The 21,252-nt window shown below is 41.3% G+C and overlaps 1 long non-coding RNA gene across 1 annotated transcript; it reads left to right on the top strand.

The window, feature by feature from the left end:
* The first annotated feature begins 705 nt into the window (after positions 1 to 705).
* On the top strand, positions 706 to 20,588 carry LOC138417405 (uncharacterized). Its single transcript, XR_011248108.1, has 3 exons — positions 706 to 1,529; positions 1,790 to 1,877; positions 19,660 to 20,588. It is a non-coding gene; the product is annotated as an uncharacterized lncRNA (long non-coding RNA).
* Positions 20,589 to 21,252: the final 664 nt, after the last annotated feature.

Here is a 21,252-nt window from a genome sequence, read left to right as displayed (position 1 = left end):
GTTCTTCCCTGGGGCTCTGGGACCCCTGTCTTCCCAACACTGATAGTAAATCCCCCACCGCTATGCATGGCAGGAGAGACCTTCACAGTTCAGGTAGCTCCCTGTTTCCCAGTACTTCTGCTGTCTTTTCACAGGTGTCCTCTGCACCAGCCATGCCCAGGAACTGCCTGCAACTCTCTGTGTCTGCCATGATCTCACATGCTTTACAGCTTAGCTTTTGCTGTCCTTTTTGTGTTGACTCTTCTCCCGCCCCCTCCTCCCAAATTAAATCAGCTGTTGTTCATTCTTAAGCTTAAGCTCGCTCGTTGCCTCATTGAAGAAGCTTTATTTTATCTGCCTCCAGACATGCTGTGCTCCCTGCACGGACGCACCATGACCCCCCAGCCTATTGCGTTGCTGTAGCCTGAGTACAGGTCTCGTTTTCACTGCTCGTCTCAAAGCAATTTGCTTTTCACCTGTGTTGTGAGCGCCTGCCTGAAACACAGTGCGTGCCCAGTGTAGACTGATGTCAACTTTCTTCTTAACTGCAGCCCTGTCTCTTAGCCTTCCTCTTTCCTCTGTTCTCTCCTAACTGCCCTTGCCCTCTGCACTTGACTCCTTGGCAGCACTGTCCACATTTGAGCCATTTGCGTTATTAATGTGACTACCGGGTGACCACAGACTTGAATGAATTACATGTTCCCTCTCCCTGCCTTCTAATTACAGAACCAGGAAGGGATCTCAGTCGTCAATCAGTCCAACCTCCCATTTAGCACAGGACCTACTCTGTGGATGGTTCTTCAGTCTTTGCTAAAATAACTCCTCAGGCTTTTATAGTACATGGATATAATGGCAGCATCATGAAAAACACCAGCAAGTAGGGTGTGTATTACCAAGGAGACATCCTGGCATGCAGAAGCTGATTCACTCCATGGATGTGAACAGGGCAGTCCTGAACCAATAAGGGCACAGAAAAAAAAGGGGGGAGCATTCTATTTTTTTTTCAGCAAAGCTTATTTTTCTTTCAGATTATGGACCAGGTGAAAAGGATGCTTGACTACCTTAATCTTGTGGGCTGTGGGGTGGTTTTGGCTGGGGTTCTACAGGTGGAACGGCTACAGCCTTCTGCTCAGTCTGCGAGGAGCCTTTGTTATCTCTGCAGCGAGTTTTGGACTCTGACAGTTTTTGAAGAAGAAAAAAAGAGGCAAGGACAGTGGCTCTTTGTGTCTCTCAAAGGCAGCACTGTTTCTTCAGGCTGGCACGGCCCACGGACAACGTGCTGCCCTTCATGCGGGATTGTTTTACTGCCCTGACGCATGGACTGCCCGGTGCCAGCCTTCTTGTAGGAGAGAAAGGCTGGATGCCCCCTGCGATGCCAGGACAACTCACAGAGCAGCAAATTGAGATCACCTTCTGATGATGACTGTCAACAATCCCTCCTCATCCTCTCTTCGCGTCCCTGGGGAGCAAGTTTCAGGGCGTGCTTCCTGTTACCTGACTCACTTCGGGCTCCTGTTGCCTAGAGGTCCATGGTGGTCTTGACCTTAGAAGTGAGTTTCTAAAGAGTTCTCTCACGATTCCTCTGTTTAGATTCATTGTCAAAAGTTGAAAGTCAATGAACAGTTCTATCTTTGGAAATGCTTACTTGTTTTATTTTAAATTGAAGTATCATTGATTTACAATATCAGTTTCAGGTGTACAACATAGTGACTCAATATTTTTATAGATGATACTCTATTAAAAGTTGTTTTAAGGAATACTTAATCTCTTGGTGCAATCGGAACCCTTCATTCGTTGATATATTTAACAGGCATTTTTGAAGACCAGCTCTGTGCCACCCACTGCACCCGGTGCTGAGATACCAAGAGAAAACATTCCAGTCTTCACAGAGCTTCTAGGTAAGTGACAGTTCACTAGGATAAGTAACAAAGGGGGACTGTGTACCCTGGAGCACAGAGGAGGGTTCATGGAACCTGGCCAGCAGGAGTCACAGGGGCCTCCTGAAGTCGGCGGGTAACTGCGTTGTCATAGTGGAAACACAGAAGTCAGCCAGGGGCTGGTGATGATGACGGGCATACAGCATTGGAAGGCAGTGAGAGAGCACAGTGCATTTAGGAAACTGAACTTAATTTAAAATGGCTGGGGTAGGGGGTGGCAGGAGACATTGATGAAAAAAGAGATTTTGAAAACAAGCCTTGGGTGCCCTTTGGATTTTAGATCTTATTCTAGAGGTAACTGGGGGCTTTTGAAAGATTTTTGCTGGTTGAGCCTGGTCAGGGACATGGTACAGACCTTGAGTCTGGACAATAAATGATCCCACACAGAAGGTGACGCATTATAAGGGGGCTATGCCTGCCCAGTGAACGCTGCTGCCACAAGAGACATACATGCAAGTTTCAGAAAGCTGGGATGTGTCCTTCATGCCCACTGGACAGTGTGGTTTTTGAGTTCCTTTTATTCCTGGACTTCTAAAACTTGGCTTAATAAAAAGTAATAGGTGCTCAACAAGTTTGTTCAATGAATGAATGAATGAATGATTCTGCCTTCTGGGAGACAAGGGACCAAGTGTCATCTTTCTTTCGTGTGATTCATATCAGATTTTCTGATACTTGAAGACCACTATTCCTTTCAGTCAGTTCAGTTGCTCAGTCATGTCCAACTCTTTGCGACCCCATGGAATGGAGCATGCCAGGATTCCCTGTCCATCACCAGCTCCCAGAAATTGCTCAAACTCATGTCCATCGAGTCAGTGATCCAACCATCTCATCCTCTGTTGTCCCCTTCTCCTCCTGCCTTCAGTCTTTCTCAGCATCAGGGTCTTTTCCAATGAGTCAGTTCTTTGCATCAGGTGGCCAAAGTATTAGAACTTCAGTTTCAGCATCAGTCCTTCCAGTGAATATTCAGGACTGATTTCCTTTAGGATGGACTGGTTGGATCTCCTTGCTGTCCAAGGGACTCTCAAGAGTCTTCTCCAGCACCGCAGTTCAAAAGCATCACTTCTTCAGCGTTCCGCCTTCTTTATGGTCCAACTCTCACATCCATACGTGACCACTGGAAATTCCTTTGTCTTGCATTTTCAGATTCCACACCCTGCACTCCTTCAACTGTCCTTCATGTGATGTGGTTCTTCCCCTACCTCATGTGTCCTTGTTCTAATTTGTCATTGTCCCTCTGGTCAAAATGTGCTTCTGAGAAGTAAATGCAAACAGCCAGGTAAACTCTGGCCTCAGGAAAGGTTCTCAGGGACTCTTCGTCTGATTGCTTTTCACCTGGTTATTTTGGCAATCACTTAACCCTGATGACTTGGATCCTGCTTGTACTAAATTAAAATCCTGAAATCTTTCCCATATGTTCTATTTTCAAATCATAACTCCTTCTACAAAGATGAAACAAATTTTAAAATATGTCCCCTATTGGGAATATATGACTTACATCACTTAATGTAGTGTAGGCTTATACCTTTAACTTTTTGAAAACACAGCCCGTTTTCTTGGATCCACTGTTGCAGCCTACTAAGGCTATGTTAGCTACATCTTCCGGTCTGATATCATCTGTCTACAAACATGATCAGTGACAATCGGTGTTCAGTCAATGTCCTAAATCAAACCACCAGGAGAAATATTTCACAGGCTAGATCCCTAGGGCAGACCAACTAGAAACTTCCCTCAAGTCAGGATTTTCAGACTGAGGTCGTGATCCTTTAGTGAAACAATGTAGTGGGTTGAAATCAGCATTTTAAAATAAGTATAGAAAAGAACCTGTCAGAATTATTGCGTGGTGTTGTTCAGTCTCTCAGTCATGTCCAATTCTTTGTGACCCCATGGACTGCCCCAGGGTAGACAGGGTAGACAGGCGACCGCGTCCTTCACTATCTCCCAGAGTTTACTCAGACTCATGTACATTCAGTTGGTGATGCCATCCAACCATCTTATCCTCTGTCTCCCCCTTCTTCTGCCCTCAATCTCTCCCAGCATCAGGGTCTTTTCTAATGAGTCAGTTATTCTCATCAGTTGGCCAAAGTACTGGAGCTTCAGCTTTAGCACCAGTCCAGTGAATATTCAGGATTGATTTCCTTTAGGATTTAATGGTTTCCTTTAGGTTTAATATTCAGGATTGATTTCCTTCAGGATTTAATGGTTGGATCTCCTTGCAGTCCAAGGGACTCTCAAGAGTCTTCTCCAGCATCACAATTCAAAAGCACCTATTGTTCGGTATTCAGCCTTCTTTATGGTCCAGCTCTCAAACCCATACATGACTACTGGAAAAACCATAGCTTTAACTATACAGACCTTTATCGGCAAAGTAATGTCTCTGCTTTTTAATATGCTGTCTAGGTTTGTCATAGCTTTTCTTCCAAGGAGCAAGCATCTTTTAATTTTGTGTAATTTTAATTTCCATGTATGGAGTAAAGACAAGTTAGATTTTGTGAAACTGTGTCTCAGTCATACACATATACACATATGTTATATTAAGGTCTATATAGCACAGTCACAGATGCAAATAATACTGTCCCAATAATCACATAATTAAATTGGAGGATACATATTGTGCTACCTGTTAGTTAAGTTCAGTTCAGTCGCTCAGTTGTGTCTGACTCTTTGCGACCCCATGAACTGCAGCATGCCAGGCCTCCCTGTCTATCACCAACTCCCAAAGATCAGCCAAACTCACGCGCATCGAGTCAGTGATGCCATCCAGCCATCTCATCCTCTGTCCATTCCTTTAGCGTTTCAGCTTTAGCATCAGTCCTTCCAAAGAATACCCAGGACTGATCTCCTTTAGAATGGACTGATTGGATCTCCTTGCAGTCCAAAGGACTCTCAAGAGTCTTCTCCAACACCACAGTTCAAAAGCACCAATTCTTCGGTGCTCAGCTTTCTTCACAGTCCAACTTTCACACCCATACATGACCACTGGAAAAACCATAGCCTTGACTAGATGGACATTTGTTGGCAAAGTAATGTCTCTGCTTTTGAATATGCTATCTAGGTTGGTCATAACCTTCCTTCCAAGGAGTAAGCGTCTTTTAATTTCATGGCTGCAAAAACATAGTAAATAGATTAACATAGAAATGAACTGAAAGTCCCATTGTCACTCTTGTAATTCTTGACTTTTAAAAAAATTAATTTTTATTAGAGTTGCTTTGCCACATTGTTAGTTTCTGCTGTGTAGCAATGTAAATCAGTTATACATAAACCTATATTCCCTCTTTTTTAGATTTCTTTCCCATTTAGGTCACTGCAGAGAACTGAACAGAATTCCCTGTACAACAGGTTCTCAGTAGTTGTCTATTTTATATGTAGTGTATATGTCAGTCCCAACCTTTCAGTTCATTCCTCTCTCCCTCCCCACCTTGGGATCCATAAATTTATTCTCTGCATCTGTATCTCTATTGCTGCTTTGTAAATAGGTTCATCTGTGCCATTTTTCTAAATTCCACATATAAGTGATAATATATGATATTTGTTTTCCTCTTTCTGACCTTCTTCACTCTGTATGACAGTCTCCTAGACAGCATATTAAAAAGCAGAGACGTTATTTTGCTGACAAAGATCCATCTAGTCAAAGCTATGGTTTTTCCAATGGTCACGTATGGATGTGAGAGTTGGACCATAAGGAAAGCTAAGCACCGAAGAATTGATGCTTTTGAACTGTGAGGTTGAAGAAGACTCTTGAGAGTCCCTTGGACTGCAAGGAGATCCAACCAGTCCATTCTGAAGGAAGTGAGTCCTGAATATTCATTGGAAGGACTGATGCTGAAGCTGAAATTCCAATACTTTGGCCACCTGATGCAAAGAACTGACTCATTGGAAAAGACCCTGATGCTAGGAAAGATTGAAGGCAGGAGGAGAAGGGGACTTCAGAGGATGAGATGGTTGGATGGCATCACTGACTCGATAGACATGAGTTTGAGCAAGCTCCAGGAGTTGGTGATGGACAGGGAAGCCTGGCGTGCTGCATTCCATGGGGTCGCAAAGAATCGGACACCACTGAACAACTGAACTGAACTGATGACAGTCTTTATGTCTATCCATAATTCTTGGCTTTTTGAAATGAAAACTTGCATTGTTTGACAAAGAGACAACTTCTTTCCTTTGAAAAGTGTTCTTGAAGCAGCAATCTAGCATTTTCCAGGGTTTCTGCAATATTTCAGGCCCACTGTGGGAATATTGGGCCTCCAATCCCAGTCCAAGAGGCTCAGATCCAGTTTGCTTTTTATGCCATGGTACTGCCTGAGATTTTATCTGTGCTCCCAATGAGGGTGAAGGTTTCCTCTGGGTTAAAAAAATTAAAAAAGTCAAACAAAGACCATGCTTCCTAATAAATTCATTAGAAAATGTCTTTGACTTGCTAACTAAGCATATGGAGAATATATGGTACTAGCAGACCAGTCTAGTTTTGCCTGAAATGTATGTTGGGACCATTTGTCACAACTACTTGTATCCTGTTCTACCTACATGATATGTTTTCTAGATTCTAATGTTAATATATTGATTAGCAGTAACTGTGAAAGTTATGCTTTTGAAGACACTAAATACCTTCCTATTGTTGGTATTCTCCTTACATGTTGGACTATTGTGATTCTGGTTGTCGGACTCACCTTGCATGTAATAGTCCTTGTCGACAACCAGTTTTTCCTTCATCAAATATGATGTGATACAGACTAAGAGAATGAATTTGTGGTTGCCAGGGGGTAAGGTTGGGGGGAGGGGACAGTAGGGAGTTTGGGATGGACATGTACACACTACTGTATTTATAATGGATAACCACAGTGTGCTACTTATAGCACAGAGAACTCTGCTCAATGTTATGTGGCAGCCTGGATGGGAGGGGAGTTTGGGGGAGACTGGATACACGTATATGTATGGCTGAGCATCTTCACTGTTAACCTGACAACATTGTCAATCAGCTATACCCCAATACAAACTAAAAAAGTAAAAAAAAAAAAAAAAAACTACACAAAAAAGTGATGTGATAGCCATTAAAACTGTTCACAAATATGATCTCCTTGCTCCAAGCAAGCATATGACAGAATTGCATTTCACTATATTGAAATTAGTCATGACTGTGTGACTGGCTTCGGCCAATGAAATGAAAGGGACATGTGTCGCTTGTAAGCGGAGGCATTTCCTTGCCGGGGCAGGTACTGTAGAGCTTTAACCCCCTTCCCACGTTGATCAGGGAAGTACTGGTGACACAGAGGAGCACACCTGCCTTCCAAACCCACGTCAGACATGGAGCAAGTGAAAAATAACAATAAGTTATTGTCTAGGGCACCTGAGATTTAGGATTTATTTAGGATTTTTTTTTTTTTAACTAGAACAAAAACTAGCCCATTCTAACATGTGTGTAAAAATACACTGACTTTCCTGTAAACCGTATCTATTCTTTGTTTTCGCTTGTGTCTTCGTTTCTATAGTGATAAATCTTGATTATTCTTCTTAAAACTCCTCACTGTTTATTGAACTGTAATAATCTGCTCTTCTGATTTTCCAGTGTTTTTTCTTTCCTGTGAAAGAGTCATATTGCAAGAATCTTTCTTGAATGAGTATCAATAGTGGGGCAGTTGGAAGTTGTACTTTTTTCATTATATTTGGCAAAGAAAAAATATACTTCTTTTTAGAGGAGCTCCACCCTTCAGCTGCAATGCATTACTGTCTACCTAAATGCTCTTAACTAGCCAGAAAGCAAATGTTTCCCATTACAAATGACATTTATCAGTTAGTCTCAGAAATAGGGCTCCTTCAAAATTGATCTCGCTTGGAAGTAACCATTATGACTCACTACTGGATCTCTCAGTGCTTTCAAAGTGAAAAAATGCAATGGAGGATATGATTAACATTGACCTATTGCATCCTTCATGTATGTATATCAACCATCACATTTATTTTTCCAATAGGACATTTTTTTGGCTATCACTATTCAGATATCCTCCTGAATATGCCTGGTAGCCTTTCGTGTGCATTAGTCCTTTACATTTTAAAGTTTTTCATATAACCTTCATTATTATATTTCTAGAATCTGTTATTTTATTTTGTGCTGGTGCCCATGAATTGAATTATGGGCAACATATGCTGTTGCCCATATAGTGTTTAAAAAAAATGTTTGAGCCAGTATCATTCAAACTTTAAGCTTGATCGAGGGGACCTCCCTGAAAGTCCAGTGGTCAAGACTTTGTGCTTCCACTGCCAGAGGCATGGGTTTGATCCCTGGCAGGAGAGCAAAGATCCCGCCATGCTTCATGGCACGGCCAAGAAATAAATATTTTAAATATGTTTGAAATATTGAATGTCCCCAACTTCCCATTGGATTATGTTCTCAAAACTTACAGTCTCCTTTTTGGAGCTTGGGTGACACTTCCCAGAAATTATTCTGAAATTCATCATTAGTTTCCACTCTAGTCACTCAAAGCCAATTTAACCCCTAATTGACAAAGGTACACATTTATTTGGAGAAAATTTGTTCCTCTAAACCTTCTGTTTTAAAAATATTTATTTATGTATCTGGCTGCACCGTGTCTCAATTGCAGCATGCTGAATCTTTAGTTGCAGCATGTGAACTCTTAGTTGCGATGTGTGGGATCTAACTTCCTGACCATGGATCGAACCCAGACTTCCTACTTTGGAAGCACAGTGTTTTAGCCCCTGAACCACCAGGGAAGCCCCTCTCTTAAATTTTCTTATGAGAAGGGAAGAAATGTGGCAGCCCTAGGAATACGTTTTTCCTTTTTTTACACCCATGGACAGAAAAGTCTTTGCAAATCAGATATTTCCTTCAAAACACTTGTACTTAATTTCATAGAGTAGCTTAAAAGATACAGATCTTAAAGCTATAGAAGCAATATAATGCAAAATTAACTCATGTGGGAGTCTCACCTTCTCATTCAGATCTTCCTGCGTAAAATATTGATCACAATCTGATAGGAATAGCAATCTAATAATAATTTTTAATGAGGTAATTCAGCTGCAAAATCAGAGAGAAGAATTGGAATGACTTTGAACCTTCCAAGCTTGGAGGTGTGGAGCTTATTTAGTAATAAATTGTGGGTGGGCTGTGTTCTGTCATCTTGACCCATAGATGAGCTATTATTAAATATTGCTGAATATTAAATCGGCAGGGATTTTGGTTTTAGACCTTGTTTGCTCCATTTTGAAAACAAAAAAAGGGTAGCCCTTCAACAAGAGAGGGAAGAGGAAAATCTGTGATCTGGTAAGGGATTTATGTTCTAATTCTGCCTTTGACCATAATAATACAGTACTAAGAACTTGAAAAAAAAATTTTTTTTAATATAGAGAAAGAGATCTGAACAGTGTTGAATTTTGAAATATTTCCCCTGATAGCTCAGTTGGCAAAGAATCCACCTGCAATGCAGGAGACCCTGGTTTGATTCCTGGGTCAGGAAGATCCCCAAAGGATAGGCTACCCACTCCAGGATCCTTGGGCTTCATCTGGTAAAGAATCCACCTTCAATGTGGGAGACATGGGTTCTATCCCTGGGTTGGGAAGATCCCCAGGAGAAGGGAAAGGCTACCCACTCCAGTATTCTGGCCTAGAGAATTCCATGGACTGTATAGTCAGTCCATCGGGTCGCAGAGAGTTGGACATGACTGAGCAACTTTCACTTTCACTTCACTTTCAAACAACTATGCTTCAAACATTCAATAACCTTGACAGCCAAAGTCTTTGATCACTTCTTAAAGAGTGAATCTAGAGACAGCCTTGAGATTAAAAGGTCTTGAGAAGCTTATCTTATTGTAAAAGATGGAGTTTTCCATAAATCACCAGTATTAACTTGTTTGCTAAGGTGAATAGAGAATTCTAGGAAGTTTGAAAAATCTAGAAAATTGTGAAATCAAATAAAGAAGATCCCCTGGAGAAGGAAATGGCAACCCACTCCATTATTCTTGCCTGGAGAATCCCATGAACGGAGGAGCTTGGTGGGCTACAGTCCACGGGTCGCAAAGAGTTGGACACGACTGAGCAACTTTATTTTATTTATTTATTTTTATAGGGCTTTCCTGGTGGCTCAGCAGTAAAGAATCTGCCTGCCAATGCAGGAGACGCAGGTTCGATCTTTGGGTCCGGAAGATCCCCTGGAGGAGGAAATGACAACTTACTCCAGTATTCTTGCTGGAGAAATCCTATGAACAGAGGAGCCTGGCGGGCTATAGTCCATGGGGTCGCAGAGAGTCGGACGTGACTTAGTGACTAAACAACAATAAGGAAATACATAGGGCCCTGAATTTCAAGCCAGGAGGTCTTGGTTTTAATTTCTGTCCTATACTAACTTCCTGGTCACTTTGATGGCTGATACTTAATTTAACCCTCTGCAACTATTAATATATCTCCTTGGATGACTTGCTCTCTAAGCCTTTTCCAATCTCAGTATCTCAGTAACCTGTCACTAGTCTACTCAGATAGAGGTGTTTCTAGATACTAAGGGCGTGGGAGTGACATTTGGTCATCAGTGTCCCTCTTGAGCAATAGTGGTGGTGGCAGATATAGCTGCCATTCACTGACATTTACTCTGGGCAAGAGTCTATCCCAAATCTTTTACATGTATTATCTCACTTAATCCTCAAAATATTGTTAGAGAGTTTATGTATTTTGTCCAAGTCTTCCCAGCTATAAAATGTCTAATATGGAAAGAAGTAGTGCACGTTGATCTTTTTATCATCTGCTCATAAATTAGCTGCTATAGCAGCAGCTTTAAATGGACACATAAATCTAATATATCCAGTTTTACTGGAAATCAGATGTCTTGTGTGTACTGGCAATAGATTTTAGTTTAGGTAACATTTGGATCTATTTGTGGGTGTTATTTATGTGCACTGAGTACACTCATAAAATCATACAATGTTAGAACTATCAGAGGTCTTAAAGACATTTAGTGATGTGGTGTCCAAAATAGTAGCTACTGTGGTGGTTTAGTCGCTAAGTTGTGTCCCACTCTTGCGACCCTATGGACTGTAGCCTGCCAGGCTCCTGACTATGGGATTCTCCAGGCAAGAATACTGGAGTGGGTTGCCATTTCCTACTCTGGGGGATAGCTGTATTGAAATTTTAATTTTAACTGATTAAACTGAAAGCTTAGTTCCTCAATCACCACCTGCAACTCAGTAGACACATGTAGCTACCATATTGATCAGTGCATTTACGGACTATGTTCATCATCACAGAAATTTCTATTGGAAATTTCCAGTGACAACATTGTAATTCAACCCCTTTGGAGCTATCAGGATGCTTTTGGTTGCAAGTAGAAGAAACCTTGGCCCAAAATGACTTAACCAAAGAGTGAAAGAGTGGGGAGTTTATTGGTTCATGTAACTGGATAATCCATGACTTGACTCAGGGTTCTTAAGGCCAAGTAGGCACCTACTCCTGGTATCTGTTTCTTTCTTATGTCTACCCTCCCCTCCACCCAGTGACTCAGTTTGTCTTAAGGCCAGATTCATTCGTTGTAACAATAGCTCTAGTTATTCCAGACCTTTCCATCAGAGGAAGAATTTGGTGAGAGGAGAGGGAGTAGTGAGAAGAGTGAGGGAAATAACTTCTCCAAAGACTTACACTCTGTATAGACATGTCTCACTGATCCATAATTGATGATCTTTGTCCCTAAGTAATCCTTATGGCCAGAAAGATAGAATGTTCTGGGTTTAAGCCAATCAGGCCCATGCCTGGATCAATTCCACTGTAATTGCTATAATTTCATGACTAATTTATAACAGATTCACAAAGAGATTACCCGGCCCCCCCCCCCCAAAAAAAAATGTCAGAGTACTTTAAGCAGAAGAAAAGAATAAATTTTGGTGAGTTGTCTCCCAAATATACACAGTACCTTCATTTTTACTGCTTCTCCAAAATTATGTATGTGTTGGTTCAGTGGCTAAGACTCCATGTTCCCAGTGCAGGGGGCCTTGGTTTGATCCCTGGTTAGGGAACTAGATCCCACAACTAAAAATGATCCTGTATGCCCCAGATGATACCTGGCACAGTCAAACAAATATATTTTTAAAAAACATTTCTCTTGCTCCCTTATAATACAAGTCCACACAGTTGAGGTTTCTGCATCTAAATTAATATTTTCTAAAGCTCTTTGACACACTGCTGCTGCTGCTAAGTCGCTTCAGTCGTGTCCGACTCTGTGCAGCCCCATAGACGGCAGCCAACCAGGCTCCCCTGTCCCTGGGATTCTCCAGGCAAGAACACTGGAGTGGGTTGCCATTTCCTTCTCCAATGCATGAAAGTGAAAAGTGAAAGTGAAGTCCCTCAGTCGTGTCCGACTCTTCGCGACCCCATCGACTGCAACCTACCAGGCTCCTCTGTCCGTGGGATTTTCCAGGCAAGAGTACTGGAGTGGGTTGCCATTGCCTTCTCTGCTTTGACATACTAGAGGGTGTTATTTAGGGTAAAGGATACTGTTAACTAGGTTCACTTACAATGGAAGGAAAAGTTACCCATAATCAGTTACATTTCTTTCAATTCTTTGCTCTTAGTTTTTAGTCAGTAGAAAATCTGGACCTTATATTTTTAGATTTCTGAAGTTTATATAAATGCAGAAAAGAGGAATGCCCCAGCCTGCTTCTTCCCCAAATATAAATATACAAGAGAAGAATCCACACAAATCTGTTTACAATTTAGGACAACAACAAGAAGAAAATAGAAAAAGTCATGGTGATGAATTCAGAATGTCCAAGCCAGTTTTCAAGCAGCTGGCCTTTGAGTTACTAAGTGTGTTTATTTTTTCCATTCTCTCCTAAAACCATAGCTGTTACAAAAGCCCAGAAACAGAACTGCCCTGAATCTACAGCACTGCTTTATTCCACCAAACCCCAGTCACCAAACCGTGATTAAATGGGTGTGAAGAATAAAATAGCCCAAGATTCCTAAAATGTCACATATTTGCAGTTTGACCAAAATGGAACCCAGCCTGTAGCCTTGTCTCATTACTTTTTGAAATAGGGAAAAGTGAATATCCATGGAGATGCTCTTAAAATTATCTTTATTTTCTTCTGACAAATCATAGCAATTCATAATGAAATTGTAGTGCTAGTCAAAGGGGTCGGCATACCCAGCAAATGAAGCCTCTCAAAGAAGGATGAAACTACCCAAAACTCTGGTGTGAGCTTTACACACTGGGGCACTAGTTAGACAGCTTACGCCTATCTTTCAGAACATGCCCACACCTTTATTAGCTCATGATAAAGAACTCCCTCTTTCTCAGACCGGCTGCCTTCCATGAGGCCTTCATATCACGCCTTTGGGACAATATCTGCAACTCTTTTCTAAAGCGTGAACTAAATGAACCAGCTCCTTTGGCCTCTTAACAACTGTTGATTGTGATGGGGTCAGTTCTTCCTGCCTGTAAGTGTCCATCATAGAAATCAGCAGACCCAAACTTATACTCACAGATTCCAACAACAGATTCTGCAGGTTGGACAGTTATTTTCTTGTTTATCTACTTATCTGTTTCAGAAGTTTTGGAAGATGACAACAGGACATATTAGCATCTCATATTAGCTTCTTTTTGGAACAAACAAACAAACAAATATTCATTTGGCTGTGCCGGGTCTTTAGTTGCAACACGTGGACTCTTTGATCTTCACTGTGGCATGTGGGATCTTTACTTGCAGTATGCAGACCCTTTGTTCCAACATGTGAGATCTAGTTCCCCACCCAGGAACTGAACCCAAGCCCCTGCATTGGGAGTGCTGAGTCTTAGCCACTGTACCACTGGGAAGTCCCCAAGTTAATATCTTAAGACAGCAACCAAGCCTATCACCTTAACTATCTCCTATGAGTTTCTTTCTTAAGGTTAAAAAAATAAAAGGTAACTTAGTAAACCAGAATTCTTTGAGACTTATCTCCACCCCATGCCACATACCTGTGTCTTTCAGGATGTATGTTTAATAACTTTGAGACAATAAGCTCAATGCTGCTCTGGGCCTTATGGTACTATAATAAAGTGGGTTTTTATGTTCTTATATGACTTTTCAGATAATAACTATAAGTCACTAATTAGATGAAGTAAGTTAATACCTACCTGAGTCCTTCATCAGGTTTAAACCTAAGGAAACTTACAGAATTGATAAGAAAAATTCGACCTTTCCCTTTAGTTGGTATTCTCTGCTCCAATAGAAAAAGAAATACCCTAATATTTATATACCTGTGTTATTTCAAGAGACAACACCCTATGATGGTAAACAAGGATTTTGAGCCTTCACTCCTTCTAAATTATTGACAATAGCTAATATCAGTCTTTAAAAAAATTTTTTTAAATTTATTTTTGGCTGCTCTGGGGTTTCATCGCTGTGCACGGGCTTTCTCTAGCTGTGTTGCACAGGCTCCTCATTGCACTGGCTTCTTTGCGGAGGGTGACAGGCTCAGTAGTGGTGGTGGACGGATTTAGTTGCCCCCAAAGCATGTAGGATCTTCCCTGACCGGGGACTGAACCCATGTCCCCTGCATTGACAGGCAGATTTTTAACCACTGAACCACCAGCAAAATCCTAATATCAATCTTTATATTAGCAAGATCCAAATGCTTTCACAGGTCTAGGGAAATGACTGCAGATGGTGACTATAGCCATGAAATTAAAAGATGCTTACTCCTTGGAGGGAAAGATACGACCAACCTAGATAGCATATTCAAAAGCAGAGACATTACTTTGCCAACAAAGGTCCATCTAGTCAAGGCTATGGTTTTTCCAGTGGTCATGTATGGATGTGAGAGTTGGACTGTGAAGAAAGCTGAGTGCCGAAGAATTGATGCTTTTGAACTGTGGTGTTGGAGAAGACTCTTGAGAGTCTCTTGGACTGCAAGGAGATCCAACCAGTCCATTCTGAAGGAGATCAACCCTGAGATTTCTTTGGAAGGAATGATGCTGAAGCTGAAACTCCAGTACTTTGGCCACCTCATGTGAAGAGTTGACTCATTGGAAAAGACTCTGATGCTGGGAGGGATTGTGGGCAGGAGGAGAAGGGGACGACAGAGGATGAGATGGCTGGATGGCATCACTGACTCGATGGACGTGAGTCTGAGTGAACTCCGGGAGTTGGTAATGGACAGGGAGGCCTGGCGTGCTGTGATTCATGGAGTTGCAAAGAGTCGGAGATGACTGAGCGACTGAACTGAACTAGGGAAATAGGCAATAATGAGATGAATTAAAATGGTCTGAGAACAAATACATTTTTCTGAAGAATCTTAGAAAGGATAGGTTGCAGTGTGGTGTTTCGAGGAGGTATCAGGGATGACATTGGGGTAAAACCCAGTTGTGAGGCTTCCTGTCTGTGTGGCCTTGAGAAAACCACTTGAACCCTCTGAGATTCTGCTACTTCATCTACACATTGGGGGTAATAATGCCCCATCCTGTGCCTTAATGGATTATTCCTTAGAATACATGTACTATTATCTTGAAGTTTGTTCATGATCTAATGATCAAAGTCAATGGCCCTTTCTGTCTTTACGTTACTCAGGCTCCCCGCATATTCAGTTAGGTGGCTTCAAACTCACTCCTTTCATAATGTAACACACTTCCAACTTTAGAAACCTTTATATATCTATATCTTTTGTTGACTTTCTCCTGCCTCTGAAAAGTTAATGCTCCAGAAACTATCTCTTTGGGCTTCTCCTCGTCCTCCTTCTCCCCTCTCTCTAGAATTTCATCATTCCCTGGGGCTATGTTTCCCCTTTAGAAGATGATTCTTGTGTCTGTGTCCTTAACCCACAGCTCTCTTCTGGGAGAGAGAAAAAGCTCTCTTTTCCACACTGTTTCCAATTGCATGATCAATAGATCCACTTAAAAAGCTCATAGATAATTAACACTCAAGATTGACAGCCACCCCCTCAAACCAGCTCTTCCTATTAGATTGCCATTCCTATAAATGGCACTGTTTTCCTCCTAATTCCCCACTCTCAAAATATCAGGTCTATAAATGACTCCCCTATTCCTTCTCCTCCTTGATTTTCATGTTTTGTTGGTTTGCCCTCTACAAAATGCTTTGTGTCTATTTCCTTCCGAATTCTGTGACATCACTGGTTCAGGCTTACCTTGCCTCCTGTTTAAACTATTCCAATAGCTTCTCTTCATCCTTGCCTCTCTAATCCGTTCACTACATGCTGCCAGAAAAATCTCCCTAAATCATTCTCCTAAAGCACATACTTTTAAAGACTTTGATTGGATATGAAGTCAAATTCAGACTTCTTATCCTGGTTCCACTTATTCATTCAGTGACTATTCATTGTTAAATGCTGGAAATACAACAGTGAGACAAACAAGCATGATTCCTGTTCTTGCTGAATTTTCAGCCTAGTAGGGAAGACGAACATTGCAGGAAAAGGCAAACAAAAAGTTGATTAGAATTGTTAGCACTTCATGCAAGAGAAATTAAGCTTATTTCAAATGACTTCACCTGGTTGGGAGGATCCATGAAGGTTCTCGCACAGAAGTTTTATATATCATATATGTAGGGCTTTCCCGGTGGCTCAGCGTAAAGAATCCTCCCGCAATGCAGGAGACACAGGAAATATGGATTCTATCCCTGGATCAGGAAGATCCCCTGGAGGAGGACATGGCAACCCACTCCAGTATTCTTGCCTGGGGAATCCCATGGACAGAGGGGCCAGGTGGGCTACAGTCTGTAGGGTCACAAAGAGTTGGACACGACTGAAGTGATTTAGCATGCAGGCAAGGAAATACCTAGTGTTTCTTCCCTTAGTAATTGCTACTATCCAGAATTGCTCTGGTTATTCTTGTCATGTGAAATAAGAAAATGAAATCAATATAAATATCAGGAAGAAGAGGGAACAGAAGCTCTTGGAGCTGAGGAGAGAAGCAACTGAGTATACACACACGCATCGTATATGTTGCTGTTGTGTGTTTAGTCCCTCAGTCGTGTCTGACTCTTTGCGACCCTGTGGACTGTAACCCACCAAGCTCCTCTGTTAGTGGGATTTTTCAGGCAAGAATACTGGAGTGGGTTACCATTTCCTTGTCCAAGGGATCTTCCAGACCCAGGGATCAAACCTTTGTCTCCTGCCTTTCCTGTTTTGGCAGGCAAGTTCTTTACCACTAGCGCCACCTGGGAAGCCCATCATATGTGTAGAGACTTGTTTTCTCAAATCCTCTACTCATAATCCAACTTTCATTCAAATTGCACAACTTGGAATCCTTGCTTATGCCTTCTTCTGTGCTTTGTTCATGCTGAAGCTTTTATCTACAGTATATTCTATGTGTCTTTCAAGTCCCATCTCCTCCATGTAGCTTTGGTAGTAATTTGTCCATTCATCTGTGATTTCTTGTTCCCTTAATCCAATGAGCCAATGATCTTGTTAAAACCGTACTTGTTTGGAAATCAAGACAGGAAAAAATTGGTTGCATGTCCAGGTATTAGAAACAAGCAAATGGAAGACGAATGCGTAAGAATCCATTTGAAATAGCATCAAAAATGATAAAACACAAACTTCTGCTTCCAGCCCAGTTTTACACTACCAGCTGAAACAACCAAACAACCAGAAAATTGATAAATGAATCAGTAAATCAACACAGACAAAGCAGAGGAAGCAATGACTGAAGACATTGAGCAACAGGCAAAGGACAGGGATTGCTCAGAAGCAAAAAGTAAATGAGGGGTGTGCCATGGCTGCTGACTGAGGTTTATGAGCTTGACAGTTTGAGAGCTTTTCAACTTCAGCACACACAGAGAGAAAACCAGGCAAAACCCAGCTGACTTCCTGAACTGAGAAGATGGCACTGAGGGTCCAGAGAGACCATGAGAACTAGAATATTTAGGACAGAGGAACAGAGAAGAAATTTTTGCAGAAAAAGAGAAACCCAGATGCCTGCAGAAGGTCCCTATCAGGTATGCAGCCAAGAATTGATCAGTGGGTGTCTGTGAGGGAACTACTTGTAAGTGGACTTGGGTTAGTTGTAAATGTTAATTAAGAACAGTCAAAAACTGGAAATAACCCAAAGATCCGTCAGCAGTTGAAAGGACAAATTGTGGCATATTCATAGAATGCAGTATATTCATATTCAACCATACCGACCAATCTCTAAAACAGGATGTGGAGTGAAAGAAGACAGTCACAAAAATGTAAGAACCGTGTCTTTGTACAGAGGAAGTTAAAGAACAGGCAAAATGGGTCCATAGTGATAGGAGTCAGAACAGTAACTGCCCCTGGGTGTTGAGGCTTAACTGCAAGACATGAGAGAACTTTCCGGACTGATGGAAATGTTCGTTGTCTTGATTGGGGTGGTGGTTTCATGGGCTTATACATTTGTCAAAATTTATCAAAATGTGTGCTTCCAATTTCTGCACTTCACATATATCTTGCTTTAAAAATTAGACAGATATTAGTCTTGTCGGGTAATTAGCAGATAGATGATGAGTGATTGCTTATAAAGCTTGTGTTTCTGAATATTTAATTTTTTTATGGAGGCTTTAAATTTCTACTCTGTCAAGTCACCAAATATATGACATCTATTCAGACTGAAACGCATCTGTTTTTACAAGTTGTATAAAAATTTCAAGCCTTTACTTCATCAAAGAGTTAAAAGGTCTAAGAAGTAAAAAAAAAAGAAAACTGCTGAACCATGTCTGTAAAACGTGTTACTGAAACGGAGATGAGATAGAATGAACTTCAAGAAATGAAACTCCACTATAACAAAGATAGAGAATGATGAAGAAAGGGAAGAATAATTAAAAATTACAAGAATAATTAAGTGCCATAGGACAAACGCAGTAGAAGTCGTGAGTGTGAATAACCAACAAACCAGGATCCATGTAGAGGAACCTAAGTCAGTAAACATGCATTAGAGCTGGGAGCCCTGCCGTGACCTTGGTCCCGCTCTCATACCACACATACCTCTCATTCCACGGGACACAAATATGCCTTTCATATTAGAAAGAAGACTCTTTCCTATATGCTCAGCCTTTCCAAGGGCCGTCAGTAAGCCCAGGGACAGATGTTTGGACCGAAGCTTACTTGGGTTTCCTAAAACCTTTATTTCTTCCCAGACAACTCAGTCTTATTCTCTGAAACTTTATTCACTGAACTCATTAAGTCCTTTATTTGAGAATGAGATTTTAACATGTGTTTTCAAGAAAATACACTGTTTGAGAAATTATGTTCATATAATTAATAATTGTAAAGATCTAGAATGGGGGTAGCATGCTGGTGACAGCCACTTTTTAAAAAAAAAAAAACAGAATCTTGGGATTATGAGACCAAGGACACATAAGTTTATTTTTTATTATTTTTGGCCAAGCAGCATGTGGGATCTTAGTTCCCCGACCAGAGATCGAACCCGTGCCCCCTGCATTGGAAGCACAGAGTCCTAACCACTGGACCTGCCAGGAAGGTCCTGGCAGCCACTTTCTTGTGATTTGCTGACTCCATTGTCTCTGTTCAGCTGTAAACAATGGGAGGGCAGGAACTGTTTTACTCCTCTCTGTATCTTCCTCAGAGCCTTGAACATGACTGGAGGTTAAGCATTGCTTTCTCAATTAAAATTAAGCAAATTGGCTTTCACGTTTCCTCTCCATTTCCAGGCACTCCAGAGTTCCTCAGGCACAAGTTCTTCTAGTCTGCATCTTCGTTGCTGTCTTTAGTGTGTTTTGATGCTGAATACTTTTTATTCATTCGTGCATCTCATTGATTTCTTCTCTCTTTCCCAAGGAGCTCAGCAGCTCAATAGAGAAACTGTTTCCGCCCGTGGGATGAGTCCTGTTTTCTCTATGATTTCTTCCAAAAGAAAGAGCAATAAATAAAGCAAGGCAAACATGAGCTGTGTCAACAGAGCAAAACACCTGCGGGACAACAACTTGAAGCTGACAAAGACTTATGCAACTTTTTAATGGTTTGTCCTCAATCCAGCAGTAAGATTTTCCTGACAGTAACTCTCTCCCTGCCAAAGAGAGCAGGACCCTTGAATCTGGTGGAGAAATTGACTATAAGGCTGTACTGTGGTTTCTGGGAACACTGGACAAAGTTTGTGATTGCAATCTTGGTCACAGAAAGATGTTGTACATAGGTTAGCATATGAGACAGAAAATGATTCTAGTGATAGCAGCCAAAACATCCAAAATATATACAGGATGCACAGTCTGCAAAGCAGTTTTAGACAGATTATAGCCCCTCCTCCCCCAACACATGTACACACACACACACCCCCTAAGCCAAGGGGGTGGATGTAATTTTGTTCATGGTACAGATAAGAAATGGACTCTGAGCAAGGGAAGTATTAGTCACAAAATCATGTTCCTCCTTCATATTTCTGACTCCAATACATTAACCATCTGATTCCATTTATGAAGTGTGTAGTCTTATTGACCTGTAGTAAAGCCATTCCTCAGCTTTGATACAATATCATATAATTCATCAAGGTTGGGGCTTCCCTGGTGGTCCAGTGGTTAAGACTTGGCCTTCCAAAGCAGAGGGTCAGGTTCAATCTTTGGTTGGGGAGCTATGATCCCCTCTGCCTTGAAAACATGAAATAAATGTTTTTCAAAACATGAAATAGAATCAATATTGTAACAAACTCAATGAAGAGTTTGGAAATGGTTCACATAAAAAAATGTCTCAAAGAAATAAAAATAAAATTCATTAAGGTGACTTCTGATTTTTAAAAATATAAAATTCCTCCCAACTGCTCATTAAAATAACTATGAAACTACAGAATTAGAAAAGTTATCCTAAATGAAAATTAATATAGTTATACAACTTATTAGAATCTGGGGTGAATCTTAACCAACAAAAAAGTAGATTTGACAAACGTTATTGGAAAATATAGTAAACACTTGTCTTGTGCCAGGCATGGTGCAAGGTACTGGGAATGTATTTTTCAGTAAATACAAATGCAGTCACCCTTACAGAGTTCACAGTCTCGCTCCACTGACTCTAATCTCTCAGACAGATTCATCATGTATCTAAACTGCCCAAAAAGAGGTAGGAATATGCTTTTTACCATCCCAGTGATTCTTGCCCTCAGACACCCTGTATCTGTAGCAATTGGAATATTGGGTAGATGGTACTTAGTCTAGAGTTCCTGATCTGTCTCAAAACCAGAGCACTGATTCATTCTTCTTGCTCCTCATGATGCTCTCCATTCCTCCCCAGCCCCTGTCTTTCTATATTTTTGCATTAGCTGAGAAGTAGGAATATAAAGAGGGCTTCCCAGGTGGTGCCGTGGTAAAAGACTGCACCTGCCAATTCAGGAGATGCAAAAGGCCCAGGTTCAATCTCTGGGTCAGGAAGATCCCCTGGAATAGA

This window comes from Ovis canadensis, chromosome 13 (genome assembly GCF_042477335.2).
Source record: "Ovis canadensis isolate MfBH-ARS-UI-01 breed Bighorn chromosome 13, ARS-UI_OviCan_v2, whole genome shotgun sequence".
Lineage (NCBI taxonomy): Eukaryota > Metazoa > Chordata > Mammalia > Artiodactyla > Bovidae > Ovis > Ovis canadensis.
The sequence above is the reverse complement of the archived record's forward strand: the minus strand, read 5'-3'. Positions and strand labels throughout refer to the sequence as shown.